The sequence below is a fragment of the Triturus cristatus genome, chromosome 3_2 (assembly GCF_964204655.1).
Source record: "Triturus cristatus chromosome 3_2, aTriCri1.1, whole genome shotgun sequence".
Classification (NCBI taxonomy): domain Eukaryota; kingdom Metazoa; phylum Chordata; class Amphibia; order Caudata; family Salamandridae; genus Triturus; species Triturus cristatus.
The window spans coordinates 18,431,578-18,449,614 of record NC_140584.1 but is presented as its reverse complement, the minus strand read 5'-3'; the positions used below and the strand labels follow the sequence as shown (position 1 = coordinate 18,449,614).

The 18,037-nt window shown below is 46.7% G+C and overlaps 1 long non-coding RNA gene across 2 annotated transcripts in view; it reads right to left on the bottom strand.

The window, feature by feature from the left end:
* Window positions 1-516: 516 nt before the first annotated feature.
* LOC146856706 (uncharacterized) overlaps window positions 517-18,037 on the bottom strand; it is a 154,855-nt gene continuing 137,334 nt past the window's right edge. The window contains exons 3-4 of one of the 2 annotated variants that reach the window (XR_014979491.1): window positions 2,471-2,844; window positions 517-1,171 (exon numbers count right to left, since the gene is read on the bottom strand). This is a non-coding gene — a long non-coding RNA (uncharacterized LOC146856706). The remainder of the gene's footprint in view (window positions 1,172-2,470; window positions 2,845-18,037) is intronic. The other variant, XR_014979490.1, reaches the window with a different exon arrangement.

The window sequence follows — 18,037 nt, the reverse complement described above, 5'->3', positions numbered from 1 at the left end:
GCACATCACTGACATTTGTTTGTGACATTCCAGCACATGCAAGCAACACTGGATTGAAATGATCTTGTGGTCAGAACTGTTGTACTTGACATGTGTCTGTTTACTTGTGCATGAGATGTAGGATTCCTTTTGCGAGGTAGGCAATATGGCTCCAGTTGCTGATGTAGGCCTTATTTATGTTGCCTATTGGGTAGGATATTATCAAATGTCTCCCCTCCTTCCATGTTGTAAAAATCTGCATTTGATTATCTGATCACTGACACAGAATAACTGAGTCATGTCTAATTTGCAATATTTGTGACATCATGTCAGCCTATAATTTAAACAATGGAATAAAGATGCTAGCAGACGAGATACTTCTATGTATGTGTTGGTAGTGATCCTTAGTTGAACATTGTTAACATACCCATGCTTCCAGAAGTACCTAGTTTTGAAATTGAAAAGTTCATATGGTAGTACATTCACGTTGTTATATGTAAGAATTACAACAGGAGACACTGATATGGTGATGTGCTTTTAATGAGGTGAACAAGGATAATATCATGAAATCTACTAAAAAACACACAGTGAAAACCAAAAGTAAAGTATTCAGTCACGGTGGATGAAACCATTGTTGTAGAGTCCAAATTGTCTGGAGTCTAAAGTCCAACATACTTCTCCCATCAGATATGGAAATGTGGGCAGGAATAGTCCACAAAGTGAATGTATAGCACACACTAGAGGAACTTATGGACAAAGTTTCTTACTGGCTGTGCTGGGTGTCTTGTCATCCCCATCTCCTGGAATTTTACATGGCCATATCCTCTATTTGACAGAGGTGGGATCCACAGCTGCTCAAACTGGGGTGTCTGCAGGCCTTTCCTCCTATGACTGGGCCTCCTGCATGTGGCTGAGGCCAATGTTGGTGGCCTGGATGAACTTTGACCAAAGGAAGGGGTAGATGCAGGTGGAAAAGCCCTGCAGAGGGTGATGTTGATGTCCCGCAGCACCCCAACCAGGGAGTAAATGTTGGTGTGGATGCTGGCCACCTCGGCCTGTATGCAGGCAACCTCCTGTTATGTGTCCAGATGGGCTCGTACCGTTATCCACATTTCCAAAAGCATTGTCATCACCGAGGGCTTCATCCTGGGGGGGGCGGAACTCTGTTTGGTGTCCAACCTGGGCGACCGACCTGTTGAGAAACAGAGAACATTGTTATTGGTGGAAGTACGGTATCTACATCCACGTCATTTGTGTCAAAGCAAATGGGGAACTAGAATAAAACAAAATAGATAGAGATTAGTATTGTCATCTATTTGCGTGGAGTTGGCGTTAGTTACTAGACATTTGAAGACATTCAATGTGTGAAGTAGGTATCATCAGCTCATTAGATGTGCAGACATGTGGCATTTTTACTTTAGGGATAAATATGACCTCTCCAAAACACTTCAACCAACACAGTGTAGTTGTAACATGTGTATTTGAGCATCCCAACGCCTAGTTGCGTATAATACAGGCAAACACAGAGCTTGGTTGTATATTTTGCATTGTTCATCATGTGAGGAGTGCAAAGGCAAGAGGTCACCTGCCACTGCTAATCACCTGAGTTTCCTTCATGGCTAAAATAATGGGGTACAGAGTTGTTAGGGTGTCACTCATGCCATCAATAGTTTCTGTTGGTGAGACCAGGACACCATCAAGCAAGGTATTCAAACACATATAGCATTGTTTGTACATTGCACAGTCCATGAAAAGTGAACATCAGCTGTGACATGGCAGACAAGTGAGAAGCGGCAAATGGAGTCTAGTCTATTGGTTAGAATTCCAGTCACAGGGCCTTATGGTTGTGATAGTCACTTATTCCTCAACTTACCAACACTTGACAAATGGTAACCGCATGAAAAGTGGACATCAGTTATGATATGACAGACAAAAGAGAGGGGGCAAAAAGAGTCTAGCATCTTGTTTAGAGTTCCAGTCACAGGGCCTCATGGTAGTTGTAGTCACTTCTTCCTCAACTTACAAACACTTGATAAATGGTAACCTGAATGACAAGCGAACATCAGTTGTGACATGGCAGACAAGTGAGAAGGAACAAAAGGAGTCTTGCTTCTTGGTTAGAGTTCCTGTCACAGGGCCTCATAGTAGTTGTATTCACTTCAGTCACACCACTTGACAAACGGTTACCATACCAGTTTGCAACAGGCATTTGGGATGGACCAAATATTTATATATTCACACATATCATGGGTCCTGGAATGATATTTTTATGGTAATCCACTTACAGACACTATTCCAACATGTAGCATGTCATGGAGTTGGATACATGTGCTCTTATATGCAACAATACATAATGACACAGACAAACCAACACCTCAGATACTTTGAGTATTGCATGTTAAGAAATTAGATATACAACAGATTATCAAAAGCAGAGTTGACAGCAAAACGGACAATATGATATTGTGACAGTTATTGAAGTTTAACTTACCAGGGTCTACTCTCCCAGCTATTCCTGTAAAGCCTTCAAAATGCAGAATGGCCAAGACCTTCTTCTCCGAGAGAAAAAATTGTAATGGGATGCTGGAAAGGCCACCGCTAGTCATCTGGGCCTCTAGGTGGTGGCTTTTGTACGGAGTACGCACCTTCAACTTAAGTTCGGTCCAACACCTTCTCCTAATTTCATTCCGTGTGCACAGAGTGGTACCAACAGCATTCACTCTGTTGACTATCCTGTCCCACATTTCAGTTTTCTTACTGAGAGGGGTATGCTGGACTTGAAAACCAAAAAGGTGAGGCTCTGCAGTAATGATTTCATCCACCATGACCGTCAACTCAGCCTCAGCGAACTGTGTTTTATTTGGGCTGGGCAAGATAAAAAAAGGCAATATAAGTGACTATATGAAAGGAAAAATAAACAAATGATACAGGTAAAAATTGCAAAACTAAAATTATAGGTGGGAGAGAGTGCTAAATGGGAAGATGAAACAAGCATTTGCAATGCAATAGGTCTCACATTTACACAAGTTTGAGCTATTGGCATTGTAAATGACAATGCCTTTTAGTTATGTTTTAAAAACGAAAACAAAAATAAAAGGCATTGTGATTTGCAATGTCAATAGCTCAAACTTGTGTAAATGAGAGACCTATTGCATTGTAAATGCTGGTTAATGTAGGGTAGGGTTGAGGTGGTTAGTCTTCCTCCTCGCTTTCGAGTCTTCGAGACAACTTTTAAAAGACTGTGGAAAGGAGCAGCTCAACCCTTACTGCACTCCTGCTGTTTGCAATCGATCTCTCCCTTTCTCCTCTCACGGCCTGAGGCCCACCTCGGGGGGAGGGGGTAGCTCTAACACCCCTCACCTCCAGATACAAGCTGCGAGAGAACAGACTCAAACCGGCCAGAGCAGCTCCGGCCCCAGTAACACTTTCCCCCTCCCATGAGTTCGCACTTCAGCACTGCACACACAAGAACCTGGACACACAGTGACCCCTGCTGAGTGACTAATTCTCTTCCATCTGGGAGAGGAAACGTAATTAAACAAGCGCTGAAAGAACAACAAAAGTAGCAGCCACAACAGCAAACTCTGAACTGGAATGAGATTTATTCAATTATCGCCGACCAAGACGGCCAACTCGTGTTGCTACAAAAAACGAAGTTGTTACCTTTGGTAACGTGACTGCTGCTTGTGCACTTATGTAAAGTGCTGCGACGCCTTCGGGTCCAACACAACTAACACCTCTGATGCAAGGTATGCGCCCCTGACAGACTGTGTGAGCGCCAAAGGCGAACAGGAACAAACAAGAACACAAACAGCACGCAATAGTAAAAAAAAGAAGTGCGGCCAGTCATTATAAAACCCACCGTCTCACGCTACCAGTGAAAGATCCAATCCCGGTGGGCGTGGCCTAAAGCAGATAGGGTGGCAACCAGGAGGGACTGAAAAAAAACCAGTGCAATCAACGAAGCATATTCAGCATAATAAGTGACGAAAACCGATGCGCGTCAATGACAATTGCATGCGGAGCGGAAACACGACTTCTGGAACCGTATAGATTCCAAGAAGCCCTCGCATGGCGAGGGCAGCGCATGCGCGCTGCTAACGCCAGGCGAGACCTAAAAAGGAATGTTTTGGGTAGACAAAGCATGGATGAGATAAAGAATTAAATGAGTGACAAGAGACTGCAGATGTAAAATAGACTGACATGCATTTCAGTGGAGGTGGAAGGATACAACCAAAAACAGTCTGTGTCTAAAGAATCCCGAGCCAAAGACTAGTGGGTGAAGAAGGATGAACCAAATCCCCATGGAGTATGTACATAATTCAGAATGTTTTTTTGAAATAGTGTAAACATCATTACACGTCAAATCTAAACATGCAATGAAATGAAGACCTGCTGAGAAAATGGGGAAATGGACATAAATTCCCCAAAAAAGGCAGAAGAATAATGCACACTTTTTCACTGTTTGCACATGGTTCCACCATTAGCCTCTCAACAATCTTATATTTGCTGCTGAGAAGCTAAGGGAATGGCAAGGTATAGAAATATTGTCCTTCAACTGCATCATCGCGACCTCTGAGAAAGGGGGTAGCAGAGCCATTGCCAGGAGTACCAAATAGGCTTGGGTGTAATTCTAATTATGCTGGAGTAATCGGAGTAATTTCAGTAATTCTGCATTACCCTTTGACATGGAATTTTCAACAATAACGTGATTACGTCTGCTCACGTAATTAAGAGTAATGTGGGGGAAAACAATCCTACTGCAAGAGTACATTTAGCGACCACAGGAGTAGATTGAAGAATTGCATAATTCCAGTGGCCATGGGTGCAGGTAAAATGGTAACCTAGAGATATAGGACTAATTTGAAGTTAGTGTTAAGGTTGAGGTAAAATAAATGTAATCAATAGGACCAGGGTAAGAGATAGGATTAGGATTACGAGATCTGAACGAGTTAAAGACAATACCGAGTTAATGCTGTTAAGGTTATTATATTTTTAGTGAAATGCATATACTGACGGAGGGGAGGCAAATAAGGCAAAAGTGACGAGATAGCGGTCAGTGAGGCCAGTGATGGCAGGAGAGGGATCGGTTCAGCCTCCACACAACAATGATAGGGCGCTAGTAGTCTGATGCCCTGCAGCACAAAATATTATCCTAGCATATTCAGGAAATAGTTTACTTTGCACTCTCACATGTAATCACATAATGATGAATGTGTTAGAGATATTGATGAATTATTATTGATTGTCTTGTTTCATTGTAATTTAATGTATATTTTGCATAAACTAAACAGTAAAAAAAATCAATAGAAAAAATAGCAAGTCTGGCAACAATTACCCTAATATATCGGGTAGATTTGTGCAAAGTGCGGTAAAAAGCAAAGGCACACCTTAACGCCTCGTCTTTAAATACTATAAAGTTATAGACTTATTTTACAGCATCATGTACCATACCCTCTCTTTAAAGTATGCTCGCTCTGCTAAGGTTACCGGATACCTCCAGGACACCAGGGCATCATGTTCCTAGCATACTTCCTCTCTTTTAAACCACTACATCTTTTTATATTAGTCCAATTGGTTCATTTGATGTCACCAAACTCACAAATTCCAGGATGCTTCAGTTTGTAAAATGAAAGTCCACTATTAGAACATGGTATGCCTGGTGACAGCTTCCTATCCTTGGATATCAGCCCAGAATCCAGGCACAAGTACAATTAGTAAGAATAATAATTTTCAGAGGGAACCACATACATCCAGTTTGTATATTCCAGGGAAAACGTTTTTATGCCGCATTGTAATCTGGGCCGCACAATTCCACAGGTCCTTGCTATTGTAAACTCTAAAGGCAACGCTACTGTAGAGGCTGCTTAGTAGAGACAGCCTTCTGCCATGAAGGGATGATGTCAGGCAGGTGAGCAGGCACGCATTGCCTCCCACTGTCCTATTCGCGTTCACGGAAGCATCTCTTACCGTCCTAGTATGTCAGCACGCACTGACGCCTCACTGCGTTCGCTGCCGCCGCTCGGGTCTGTGGACTGCCAGCTGCACTGCTGGCCTCGCGCTAGTCTTAAGAGAGAGGAGAGAGCAAGAAAGGACGGAATTAAGTTTCCGCCAAGGAAACTCCTTCCTTATCCAGAGTGGGTGCCGGCTGCTCCGTCTGAGAGCTGAGTGCTCCAGTAATGTTCGGTTTATTTAGACTGGTAAAGACGTGGTCTTCCTGCAGATCACTCCCTTCATTCTGTCTGCGGTGTTGGCGGCTGGAGCGTACGGGGTGTTTTTGAAGGCACTGGTTGTGAGTAGCGAGCGCGACTCTGCGGACACACTGTGTGCTTGTTGGCGTATCATTATCTCCTCATGTTCTAATAAATACTTGGCGTCAAGCGGAGATCTTTCTCATGCATTCAATCAAGGGGTTCTCATTGTTTTAACAACTATTATTCGCAAACCAATGTACATTTACCGTGATGTTATATATGTACATTGATTCACCAAAAAGTCTGCATGGCGGGGATGGCATCATGCATCATTTGACGCCTAAATGACATTAATGTTACAGACACCCCTAAGCCTACATTGGTTCACGCAACACCTTCTTGTCTGATGCTGAAAGGTTATAGTGAGAGCAAGTAGCGGAGACTATACATATACAAGTATTGGCATAGCCAATGGGTCTCACCTTTGGGACCTTATAAGTGTTTAGCCATGCAACAGTTGCATAACTAGATACTTATAAGGTCCCAAAAGCGAGACCTATTGGCTATGCCAAGCGGCCGTGCGGCTGCAAAAGTGAAAGTAATCGCGGTAAACATCAAAGCGGCCGCACGACTGCAAAAGTGAAAGCAATCGCGGTCAAGCGCGGCGCGCGCGCCCGCGCACATGCACTTTAGGTCTAGGCTGGCCTGGTAGCACTTTTTGGAGCCCTCTCAAAAAGTCTCGCCAGACCAGCGCATGCGCTGGGTCAGGCGAGACCTAAAAAGGGCTGCCTTAGCTCAAAATGCACAAAACGGTGGTGCCTGTCTTGTGGGCTGCAAGTGAGAAACAAAGGATACTGGTCAGGGATGGGGTGTGTTTTAAAGTGTGATTTGCAGGCCTATCCACTTGGCAAAAGAACATCAGCTGTTTAGTTTTTAAATCTATCCAATGGTCACTGTTCGTGTTGCTTTTTTGTGTGCATATGGCAATCGCCGCTGGGAGACCGCCAGGATCAGCGGGTACATTGCTGCCCTGCTGGTGTCAGAGGATGCAACTCAAACATTGCAGACTGCCGCGGTCCCAGCAGGAAAAGCGTTGTCACCGTGGTCAGCTTTTCAGACAGCACAACCAGTAATACGGAGGGCAGTAGACCGCCAGCGTTGCGGTATCCTGGAGGACACAGTGGTTGGACTGCTGACCTAGTAATCTGTGCATTAGTGTATATTTGTAATACTATCACCATGAGGATTCGAACCTGTAAGCACCAGCTTCAGATCATCGCAGTGCCGGGGGGAAAAGAGGGGAGGAAGCCCTCATGCAAGAGTATACACTTTACTTTCAGCTATAACGCATTATAAAGAACAAATGTGAGCTGTGCACAGCAGGATTAACAATGACAATATATAGCCTCCACGATAGGAGCTACTAGTATTAACAAGCATTGGCATAGCCAATAGGTCTCGCCTTTGGGACCTTATAAGTGTTTGTTTAACCATGCAACAGTTAATGTTGGTGCACCAAGGATACTGTGCTGCATAACTAAATACTGATAAGGTCCCAAAAGCGAGACCTATTGGCTATGCCAATGCTTGTTTTTAAGTTGAGGGCCACGTGGCCCCAACCATTCAGGCTGCTTATAAACAGGGCTTGAAATGGAAACATGAAAGAGCAGGTACTCTGTACAAGAGTACCTGTTGGTTTCTGAGAAGTGCCGATACTCTCCAATTAAAAGTATTACGTTTCTTCGGAGAAGTGCCGGTACTCTCCATCTCAAAATAAAAAAGTGCCAGTACTCCGTACAGAGCAGTACCAGCCCATTTAAAGCACTGCTTATAATATTACCTTTACTCACACGCATTCCCTGTTTCAGAATTTAGAGAGAAGCACGAGGTCAGGGACTGGAAATATTCACATGAAGCCAAGTTGTGAAATGCCACCAACACGTACCAAAAGGGCTTCACTCTGCACCCTTAAAACTGAAATGTGAACCTCTCATGTATAAATAATTAAACTTCATGGACTGGCCGCATGTATTTTACACACATTTTCTATTTTTTCGGAATGTGTTACCACATACCTGATGGAGAAAAACTGTGGGTGCATTTCTAGATGGCAGTCAGTCCTTTAATTGCATTGTGTGATCGACTGAATAGTTTCTCATCTTTTAAGACCTTATTGGGAGAAAGTGCCTGCCTATGCCTTATAATGAGGACTCCTTTCCAGTGTAATGCAATTTTACTGAAATCGAAATACATAATGGCATCAAAAGACATATCTGCATGCATTTTACCACGCGCATTTACTGCAACATTATTTTAATAATAGTTAACACAATTCGTAATTTCCTTCTCCCCACTTCGCCACCAAGACATGGAACACCCTCCCACAGGCGGCTACTCAAGACCTGGCTGTTCGATCAGTAGCACCCCCCCCCCCCCCCAGCACCTTGAGGCCCTCGCGGGTATGTAGTGTGCTTTACAAATGACTGATTGATTAATTGATTGTAATTTGAACACGGACATGTTAATGAGAACACAAATGACTTATTCTAGCGTACACATACAAACATACAAATGAAAGACAGCCATGCAATCGTGCCAAAACAATTCCCCTGTCAACCCAGTCACATTAATTAGGATCTGCAAACAGCAAAGGTCACGGGTGCACTGGGTCATGACAACAGATCCAGCATCGCCTACTGGATGTGGAGTGGTGCTGTGATTTAGACAAAGGTTTCTCTATGAATAAAATATGCGATGTGCACTTGCAAACTGAAATGATTTTGTGTATGGGTGTGGGTGATCGGCAATGCGCCTGTTTTTCATTCATATGATGCGTGTCCGACTCCCTGGACTGTTTTATGAAGTTCTTTCCTCAATTTTTTTAACCTGTTGGAGAGAAACCTTTTGTACCTTTTGGAGATCTTATTACAAACCCTGACACAGGAGCCACACGCGCAGGTATGAATAAGATTGCTGAAATTAATTTTGAGATGGTATAACCACAAAGACAGCAGTTATTAATTTAGACGTTATTGATTTATACGGCGGAAATGTTGGAGCTCTCATAACAAAAATAAAGCAATAGTTAATAGGTAAGCATATTATTGCAGTTTGCTTAGGGCAGCCCAAAGTTAGCAGCACAAGTGGGCGCTCAGAGGGTGAGCAGCATGCTACAGGAAAATACAGAGAGTGTATGTGAATTTCACACTATGCTCCTTTTCAAGGCCAACATGGCTCTCGCTGTCGCTAATATGAAATGCACCCCACTCGCATGTTATGTGCAGCCTTGATACCGGAAACTCGGCAACATAAATCATACAAACAAACAACATACACGGAGACACTCAAACAGGCACACCCTAATGAATGCACACAAAACACACTCACAAACACACAAAAAAGCAATTTACAATTAGTGCACAAACACCAACGGCACAAGCAAGCTCCAATGCACACACCATAGCACAGCAGATCCACACCACTTCAATGGCACACAGAAACACCCCGAACAGATCCACACCAAGTGCTCATCACGTGATCAATCGCATTCCACCCACACACATGTACACACTCGGAAGCGCAATGTACAATCACGGCATTCTTATGTGAAATTCACAAAAAGCACGCTTAGTACAATAGGCACCTCGCACATACACACAGAAAACCCATATAATGCGCAAACAAGACATTCACACAGTAGATGCACACAAATGCCAACAAGCACGCGCGCCTCGAGCTGAAAGTTTAAAAAAAGACGAGGAGAGGAGGAGGCAGTAGGGAGAGGGGAGAGAGGAGGGGGCCTGCACCTGTTTCCCTTGCGGGAGCGAGCAGGAACCATCTGTTAATTACAAACATATGGTTTCAAAGCTTGCTCCCGCAAGGGAATCGCCAAACGTGCACGCGTTGCCATTGAAAGCAATGCAAAGCGTGCACGTTTTTGTCATATAAAGGGAATCGATTACTAAAGGTCTCCTCCTATGCAGCGCATGCGCTGCGAAGGCGAGACCTAAAAAAGGACAGTATTGAGATTTGTAGTTAGTGCACAAATACATCCAACCTGCATTTAATATTAACTTGGTTTTATACAATGTGTCATACTACTTTTTGTCTTTTCTTAGGCCTGTAAATAGCACACTAATGCCAAATTAATTAAATAGGTGTTTGTCCTATAGTTGCCCATGTAGGGATTTCAACTCATCACCCACAGGTCACAGCAGCGGTCAGCAATGAATCTTGAACTCACTTAAGCCTTCACTGTTAACATTTTCTGGTAAAGAAAATGTATGATCTTGACTTTTTAAACTATGAACACAGATATAGGATTTCTACATTTCATACAGATGTTTGTTGTATTGCAAGAGGCCACTTTTAGTCATACGGCAAACATGAGAGCAAACATGAGAGCCAAAACTATAATGCTCAGTCAGCGTGTGTGTAAGCATTTACTAGAGAGTTTAGGGCAGATGCAACATTTTACATAAGGCATCATTTATTCGCATGAATTCAGACAGCTCCTCACTGGTGTTCTTAACAGGGGGCTGGTATGTTTAATGCAGAACAGGCAAGACTGCTTTCAAGTTAATCACTGTGACAGGCCGTAACACTCTTTTTTCAAACCCACTCTTGCCGCTTTAGGCATATATTTAGGTTTAATATTTTGATATGCATAAGTAGGGATGTATCTTTGTGGAGCCCATCGTTAGACGTTTTCCTGACACCTACATTCTTATGTTGCGAGTGATGTGAATTTTGAGGTAGCAAAGAGGTAGAAGAGAATTGAACTGTACCAGTGTGGAGAACCGACAGTGATGCGCAGTTAAACCTCGTCTTTGCATACCACGCGGCAAAGGAGGAAAAAACAGAAACATTTTATACCGAGTTCAAGCTCACCATATATGCGAATTATTGGAGCTGCTTTACTCATGCCTTTAAACGTTCTGCAAAATTAGTGTGATTTGTTTTTGAGTCATTGGTTGACAGTGTTAATTAGAGTTGGAACTCTGTGGGAAGCAGGGGAAAAGAAAGCTTGAAACTCACCATATATCTGCCATTTGAAATGTGTCACCAGTGGTTCTTTGGTCCTCGGCTGGAGCCATACTAAAAGTCATACCTGGGACACTTGTCAGTGTGAGCTTCTAATTATACCACTGCCTTTAGTGAAAGGCATGTACAAACCTCGACCTGCTGCTGCAGGGTAATTGCAAGGCTTGCTCCCTCCAAAGTAAACACTGAAGACGGACGGCCATATAGTGGCACCTACTGTACAGAATTTTCCAATCTGACAAGCGAGAAAAGGGCGGAGGGCTTGAGTGGAATGGGATCTAGCAAGCAGGGCTTCAGTGTGCAGTGCACAACCCCACTTATTTTTAGCAGTGCTTCACATCAAAATGGTATTGCGTCTCCTTATGGGAATTAAGGGTTGTTAAAGGGTAGGCTCTGCTTAATGACATTAGTGCGATGCTGATACAACTCTATTTGTGCCTTATCATGCACTATATAGGCCTGCAAGTGCCCAGCTGCATGGCCTTCAATTTTACCTTGGACTAGGCAGCCAGGCACCGATGTACTTATCGCTCAGGTAATCATTTTTAACAATTAAAGGAAAATATTTAGGTAATCTTGCACATTCAAGGGGCAGAGCCCTCATGGAAAAATGCAAGCTCACTCCATTGCTTTAATTTGTGCTTAATAGGAGTTGTGGTTGCTTGCGTGGGGCAGTGGCCCTAATTTGTTTGGGACCCGCACTCATTCAAGCCAAACAGGCATTTCCTGAGAGCAATAGAGGAAACACACACAGAGGTGAAAGAAAGAGGAAGTGAATGTCTGAAAAAATGTCACAAAAGGAGAAAGCAGGAACTTGAAAGAGTGAGATAAAGCGTCAAGGGGGGGCGCCAGGTAGTTGATGACAGAGGCAAGAGTTGCATTGAAGGCCACGCAGCCTTGGTATTCAGTGCGCTGACATTTAATAGTGCCAGCCATGGGCTTCAAGCCAAACCCTGAACTCTCATTCTTTTTATGTTTCGTCTACGCAGTGCGCATGTGCTGCATAGGAGGACCTTTAGCCGTCGCTCTGCTCTTTTTGGAAGCAAATACTCTTGCTTGTGGTGGCATAGACCTTGTGGGAGTGCGCAGTAGGTGCTTCCAAAAAGAGCAGACTGCGCGCGCACCACTCCCAGGCTCCCCCCCTCTCTCATGCGCATTCCTTGTTTTTTTAAAACTTTCAGCGCGAGGCACGCACGCTTGTTTTTGTGGGTTGCTGATTTATTTAGCGCGTACAAGATCCGAAGGTATTAGCACTTTACACGAGATCCAGCTACATTACACAAGGACATATTCAATGTAATGTAACTCTGTCCCCCAAGCTCTCCTTTTTCTCTTATCTTTTACTCCTAGTGACCAGGTATTTAAACTACTCTGCAGAGACCAAGCACTCACTAGTAGCCTTCAAATATGTGAAACAGTCTTTAGTAATCACTGAAACCTTCTTGCGCGCGCTCCTGCTACCAACTACCGTAAGTCTGGCGCCATCTGGTGGACAACAGCACAAACTGCTTATCAAAAGCATCTAAAAAATCAGTAACTCATGGATCAATTCAGCTTCGCTCTCTCAGCCCAGCCCTGGACATAGAGTACGCAACTCAGAATCCATAAAAGTTTTAGAAAGTAGGTATTTTCTTGTCTAACCATCCAAGACTGCCTCTGCTAGGTTGTGTATTCCTTGTCTGGAGTTTGAGTGACAGGGGCTGGGGGATTCCAGGAGACAGGGTAAGCCAGCACAGGGCTGAATAGAAAGATCTCCATGTAGATGGGTGGGAGGAGTTGCACCTGGGACCTGAATAGGGCTGTGCCTTCCGTCCAAAATGCTGGGTCCACCGCCCGTGGTGCGTTTGATGTCCCTGGCCTGCACTGTGAAAGGAAAGAAGGAGTCCTGTCAACAAAGTGCTCCAGGACTGACCAGAACTAGTTTGGACTAGGCAAAGGCCTCTCTGCCTTCAGAGAACAAAGAGAAACGGAGTATAAATATTGGGACCCGAACCCAAGAACTTTAGATCACTTTGGGAAATGAGAAACCTTTGCTGAGGAGAGGAACCAGAGAGACTGAGGATAGACTATCCCCAAGCTTCAGTGTTGCTTAGGGGATTGGCCTGCAGTGGTTGCCTAAACTGCCAAAGAAAGGAGAGAGGAACTTTGTGCTTTGTGTGCGCTTTCATCAACTTGTAAAGGATCTCCAAGGGCTTGAGAGAGAGCTTGCCTCCTTCCGAAGTCTCAGGGACAACAGACTTCAACCACCAGCTCCCCAAGAGTTTGTTTGGAAGAGTCTGCTGCTGTGCGAGGCTTTCTGAAGGACTGCATGACGCAAGGAGCTGGAAGCGCGACTCATGGAGAAGAAGCATTTCGCTGCCGCTGTCGTCGCATCGCCGAAGGAGAGGATCGACGTCGTATCAGACGCCGCATCAACGGAGAAGCGTGTCGCCACTGCTGCAGTTGTCGCATTGTTGCCGAAGCGCCTCACATCGCCGAAGAGGATCGACGTCGCATCAGATGCCGCCGCATCACCGAGAAGCGTGTCGCAGGGCCTGTCGCGGCTCAGAAGAATCGTTGAGTTGCCACACGCCCGTTGCATCGTTGCAGAAGCGCTTCGCATCGCCTGAGAAGAGGATCGACGTCGCATCAGACGCCGCCGCATCACCGGGAAGCGTGTCGCAGGGCCTGTCGTGGCTCAGAAGAATCGTTGAGTCGCAGCACAGCCAACGGGCGTGCACGCATCGTGTCGCATCAAGAAGAAGCTGCCATCTTTGTCGCATTGTACCAGATCTTCCTCGCATCATGGCATTGAGTGCCGCAACGCCACAAAAGCGCAGTAAGAAACCGACGCATCACCTCCCCTCGCAGAAAAGAACCGACGCATCCCCTACGCATCACAAGGAACCCGATGCATCACCGTTCTTGTGTTTAAGGAACCGACTCATCACCTTCCCTACAACACTTTCGTTGTATTGCATTACACATCCTAAGGTACATTGAACTCAAAGTGTCGCATTTTAACATCTAAAGAGAACTAAGCTAATTCTACCATTTTAAGTACAGTATTGTGGATTTTTGTCGTTTATAGTCTTGTGTTAAAACTTTATAGTGTTGTCACTGGGTTACTGTATGTGTTCACAAATGCTTTACACACTGCCTCTGAGATAAGCCGGTCTGCTCGTGCCAAGCTACCAAGGGGGTGAGCAGGGGTTATTTTAGGAGTGTACCCCCTTACCCTGACTAGACGCAAGGGCCCCTATTTGGTCAAAGGTACCTACCTTTGCCAACTAGAGACCCCCAAATCTAACAAGACTTACCTGGATTTCGGCTCCAACAGGGTAGTTTTCTTCGTGGTCAAGAAGCTGCTGTGAAGGGGGGCCCTGAAAGAAGGGATCCATATGGAAGATTGAAAGGAAGAAAAGAAAAATCGGTCAGTATGCACGCCAAATCCTTCGATCCCACCAGCTCGAAGCAGGCGGTCTTCCCACCACGGTCAGCTCGACGGAAAGCCAACTCGTAATTGCGAAGGTGGTGAACTTGTCTGGTCTGCCCTATGACAGCTGCCCTCCCCCTACAACCATCACAGCAGTCTGCAAATAGCTGCAGCATTGGCTGGACTATGTAGGACTTTACTTCAACAGACCACCAACATCATAATTTGGCAGGCGGACCATCAACTGTGCGACAGGGAATCCAACACCGCTTTGATGGCGGTTCCCTTACTGCCAAACTTGCAATCAGGCCCCAAGTTAGCCTTCATTTTGTTGGTAGAAAGTGTTTTTTATTAGTAAATTGTAGTGGTTGACAGGGGCATGGACTAGAGCTATTATTTTTTTAATTTCAAAGGAAAATGGAGGCGTTGCTGGGAGCATTAAGATGGCGGTTGCACTCTAAAAGTGCTCTGGACCCCTCCGTCATCCGCTCCCTAATCCATAGCCATCGCCAGCTATGTTTCAGCCCTTCAAACTGCTACCGCTCTCTTGGTACAGCACATCTCAAGCGGGCTGCCTGAAAACCTCCTGAACACAAAGTGCATTCCCCTACCAGCTCCTGGCATGGCCCTCCACCATCACCGGTGACAGCTGGATGCCTCGAACCCGGTGCTTCCCTTTAGTGATCACTGGGCCACCCCGACCGCCATCTCTCCGATGGGTTGGAACTGTGGCTTGGGCCTGTGGAACCCTGTGGCCTACGGGGCTGCCTGCTGTCTTCGGGAGGGTGCTAAACATGACCTACGAGCTGTGGCCGCAGGCCCGGTCACCGAGTGCTCACGTTGCCTTCCCCTTGAGGCTGATGGACGTACTGCAACTCCGATGGAGGTCCGGCCTGGTCTCCCGTGAACATTGCCACTGCTGGGCGAGCCGGAGCTGGGCTCCTGCTGGAGAGTGAGATGGTCCGGCCCCACACTACGTGGGGTGGTTCTGCCGGATCTGACTGGTCCTGCAGAAAGAAGCTGCAAGATTGAGAGGCGGCCTCTGATCCCTGAGCAACGGCGGTGAGTGTCTCTCGCCCCTGGCGGCCCAGTGGTGTGTGGCCTGGGGGATACACTTTTTCAGCAGTGCACACCAGGGAACCGCAGAGTCTGGCTGGCCCCAGTACTCCTTGGAGGCCTTCCCCCTTGCTTTTTTCTGGGAGCCCCACGATCAGAGGCCAGCTGCATAGCTTCAGGACCCTGCCTCCTCGTCCCCACTGGTGAGGCCCTGCCAGTGCTGTGTTCCAGTGGGTGGAGGATGAAAGGGGCACCCTCGACCGATCCCAACACAAACGGAGGGAACACCTCCTTGTCTGAGGGATCGCGGATTGGGCCTGCTCTAAGGGTCCAGAGCGCAGCGGATCTGGTGAGGCCTGATGCACTGGCCGTTGAAGATGTGGCTTGCCCTGTGCTCTTGAGTGTGTGTGCTCTGGTGTGAGCCCTTGAAGTCACAATCCGGCTCGTGATGTGGTTTGGTCTAGGCCCCCTCGACGCACTGAGCCCTTTGGGACCTCCATTATCCAGAGCCTGGAGGACTACGCTGACTGGGGCCTGTTGGACTGCTGGAGTTGGGCATGGGTTGGCTGGGCCCGGGTTGGCAGCAATCCGAGCGGACAGAGAGGTGAACTAAACCCCAGGGACAGTTGGGCCAGGATAGGAAACTCGGGTACACCTCCCATAATCTACATGCTTCGTGCCGCTCCTTTCCAGAGGATCCCTCCCGGCCAGCATTCTGCTCAAGAGTGGCCCGCTATATGTTGGTTCTCTCATCGAGGCCCCCTGGCTGTTCCACCTTACAGCTAGGGAGGGACCAGCCCGGTGACTCCTGCTCTCCCCACGCTGCAGCTCTGCCCGGGCTCGACGCTGGCCCATAGACAGAATATCTCCAGACAGTGGGACTCCATTTCTCCTCAAACTTCTGGATGCGCCCGCCTCCCACCAGAAGAGTCGCCCTTGCAGTAAGGCAAATTCACCTGATCCTCCGATTTGGCCACTCACCCTGAATTCCTGGAGCCTCACCGCCCGTGTATCTGTCAATTTGAGTCCTGGAACACTCTCATCCTGGCATAAAACAGCAAGATCTGATGCTCTTGTGACCCTGGACTGCAGGGGCCGAATCGAGAATGCACAGGCTCCGACCCTACTAGACTCTTCCATCACCAACCAAGGGGAAGGACCGAGGCCCTAAGTCCTCTACTACCCAAACGCAAACCAAAATGTACCTGTTTACCACTGCCAAACACATACCCCCGGAGGGTGCCGCGGGAGGTCTGTCTCTTCAGGGCCATGACCTGGCCACAATCCTGCAAGTCATCAATGAATCATGGAAATCATGGAGGAGAGGATTGGAGAAGTCTGTGTCGAAATGTCCCTCAGCTGGCAGGACCTGTGCAACGCCACAGCCTGCATTTCGGAGGCCGAATCCCGCCTCTCCACAGTGGAAGACTATGTCCACCAATTGAAAGAAGAAATGGCCCACCTACAGTCCCAAACTAAGGAGTTACACAAAGGAGCTAAAGACATTGAAAATCGATCGTGCCGTAACAATCTACGCTTGGTGGGATATCCGGAGGGGAGCGAGCAGAGTCAGATGGCCACCTTCATTAAAATGTGGATATCATCCTGGATGCCTAAGGACACAGTTTCTCCCCGGTTCGGGCTAGAGCGGGCCCACAGTCCCCTTGCACCGAAGCCACCACCGGGAGCCCCGCATCGTCATATCATCACCCGGAATCTCAACTTCAAAGACCGTGATGCCATCCTGCACAAGGCACGGATCCTGGTCACCCTGAAGTTCCAGAACCACACCTTCATGGTGTTCCCGGATTATACCAGGGAAGTGCAGACCCCGCTACACTCCTATACAGAGGTCAAACAGAAACTTCTTAATCTTGGCCTCCAATACAGACTCCTCTTTCCAGTCCATCTCCGTGTTATCTTCTAGGGCAAAACACAATTCTCGGACTCCCATAGAGCCGCTTCTACTTGGCTGACTGAAGAGCGTCTCCGTGAGGTCCGGCAAAACGCCTCACCTACCCATTCTGGTCCACAGGCCTCGCGACCTTTGTCTACCAAACAGTGCAGGAGATGCACACAATCCCGTAGAAAATGCGAGGGTCACACAGACATCCCCAGATCGTTGAGCCCAGCCACCCAGGTGCCCCTCTGGCTCCCGACCCCAAAAAAGGAACAGATCTGCAGAAGACTCCTCCAGGGAGCGCACCCCATGGGCACCTTGGACCGAGCGGCCACAGACTCGGACCTTTCCCGTTGTCCAGTAATCTGACAATTCCTCTGAAGGACAATAATGACAACAGGAAAATCATCACCATCTGAAGTTTAGAGCCATCTAATCTGCAGTGTCGTA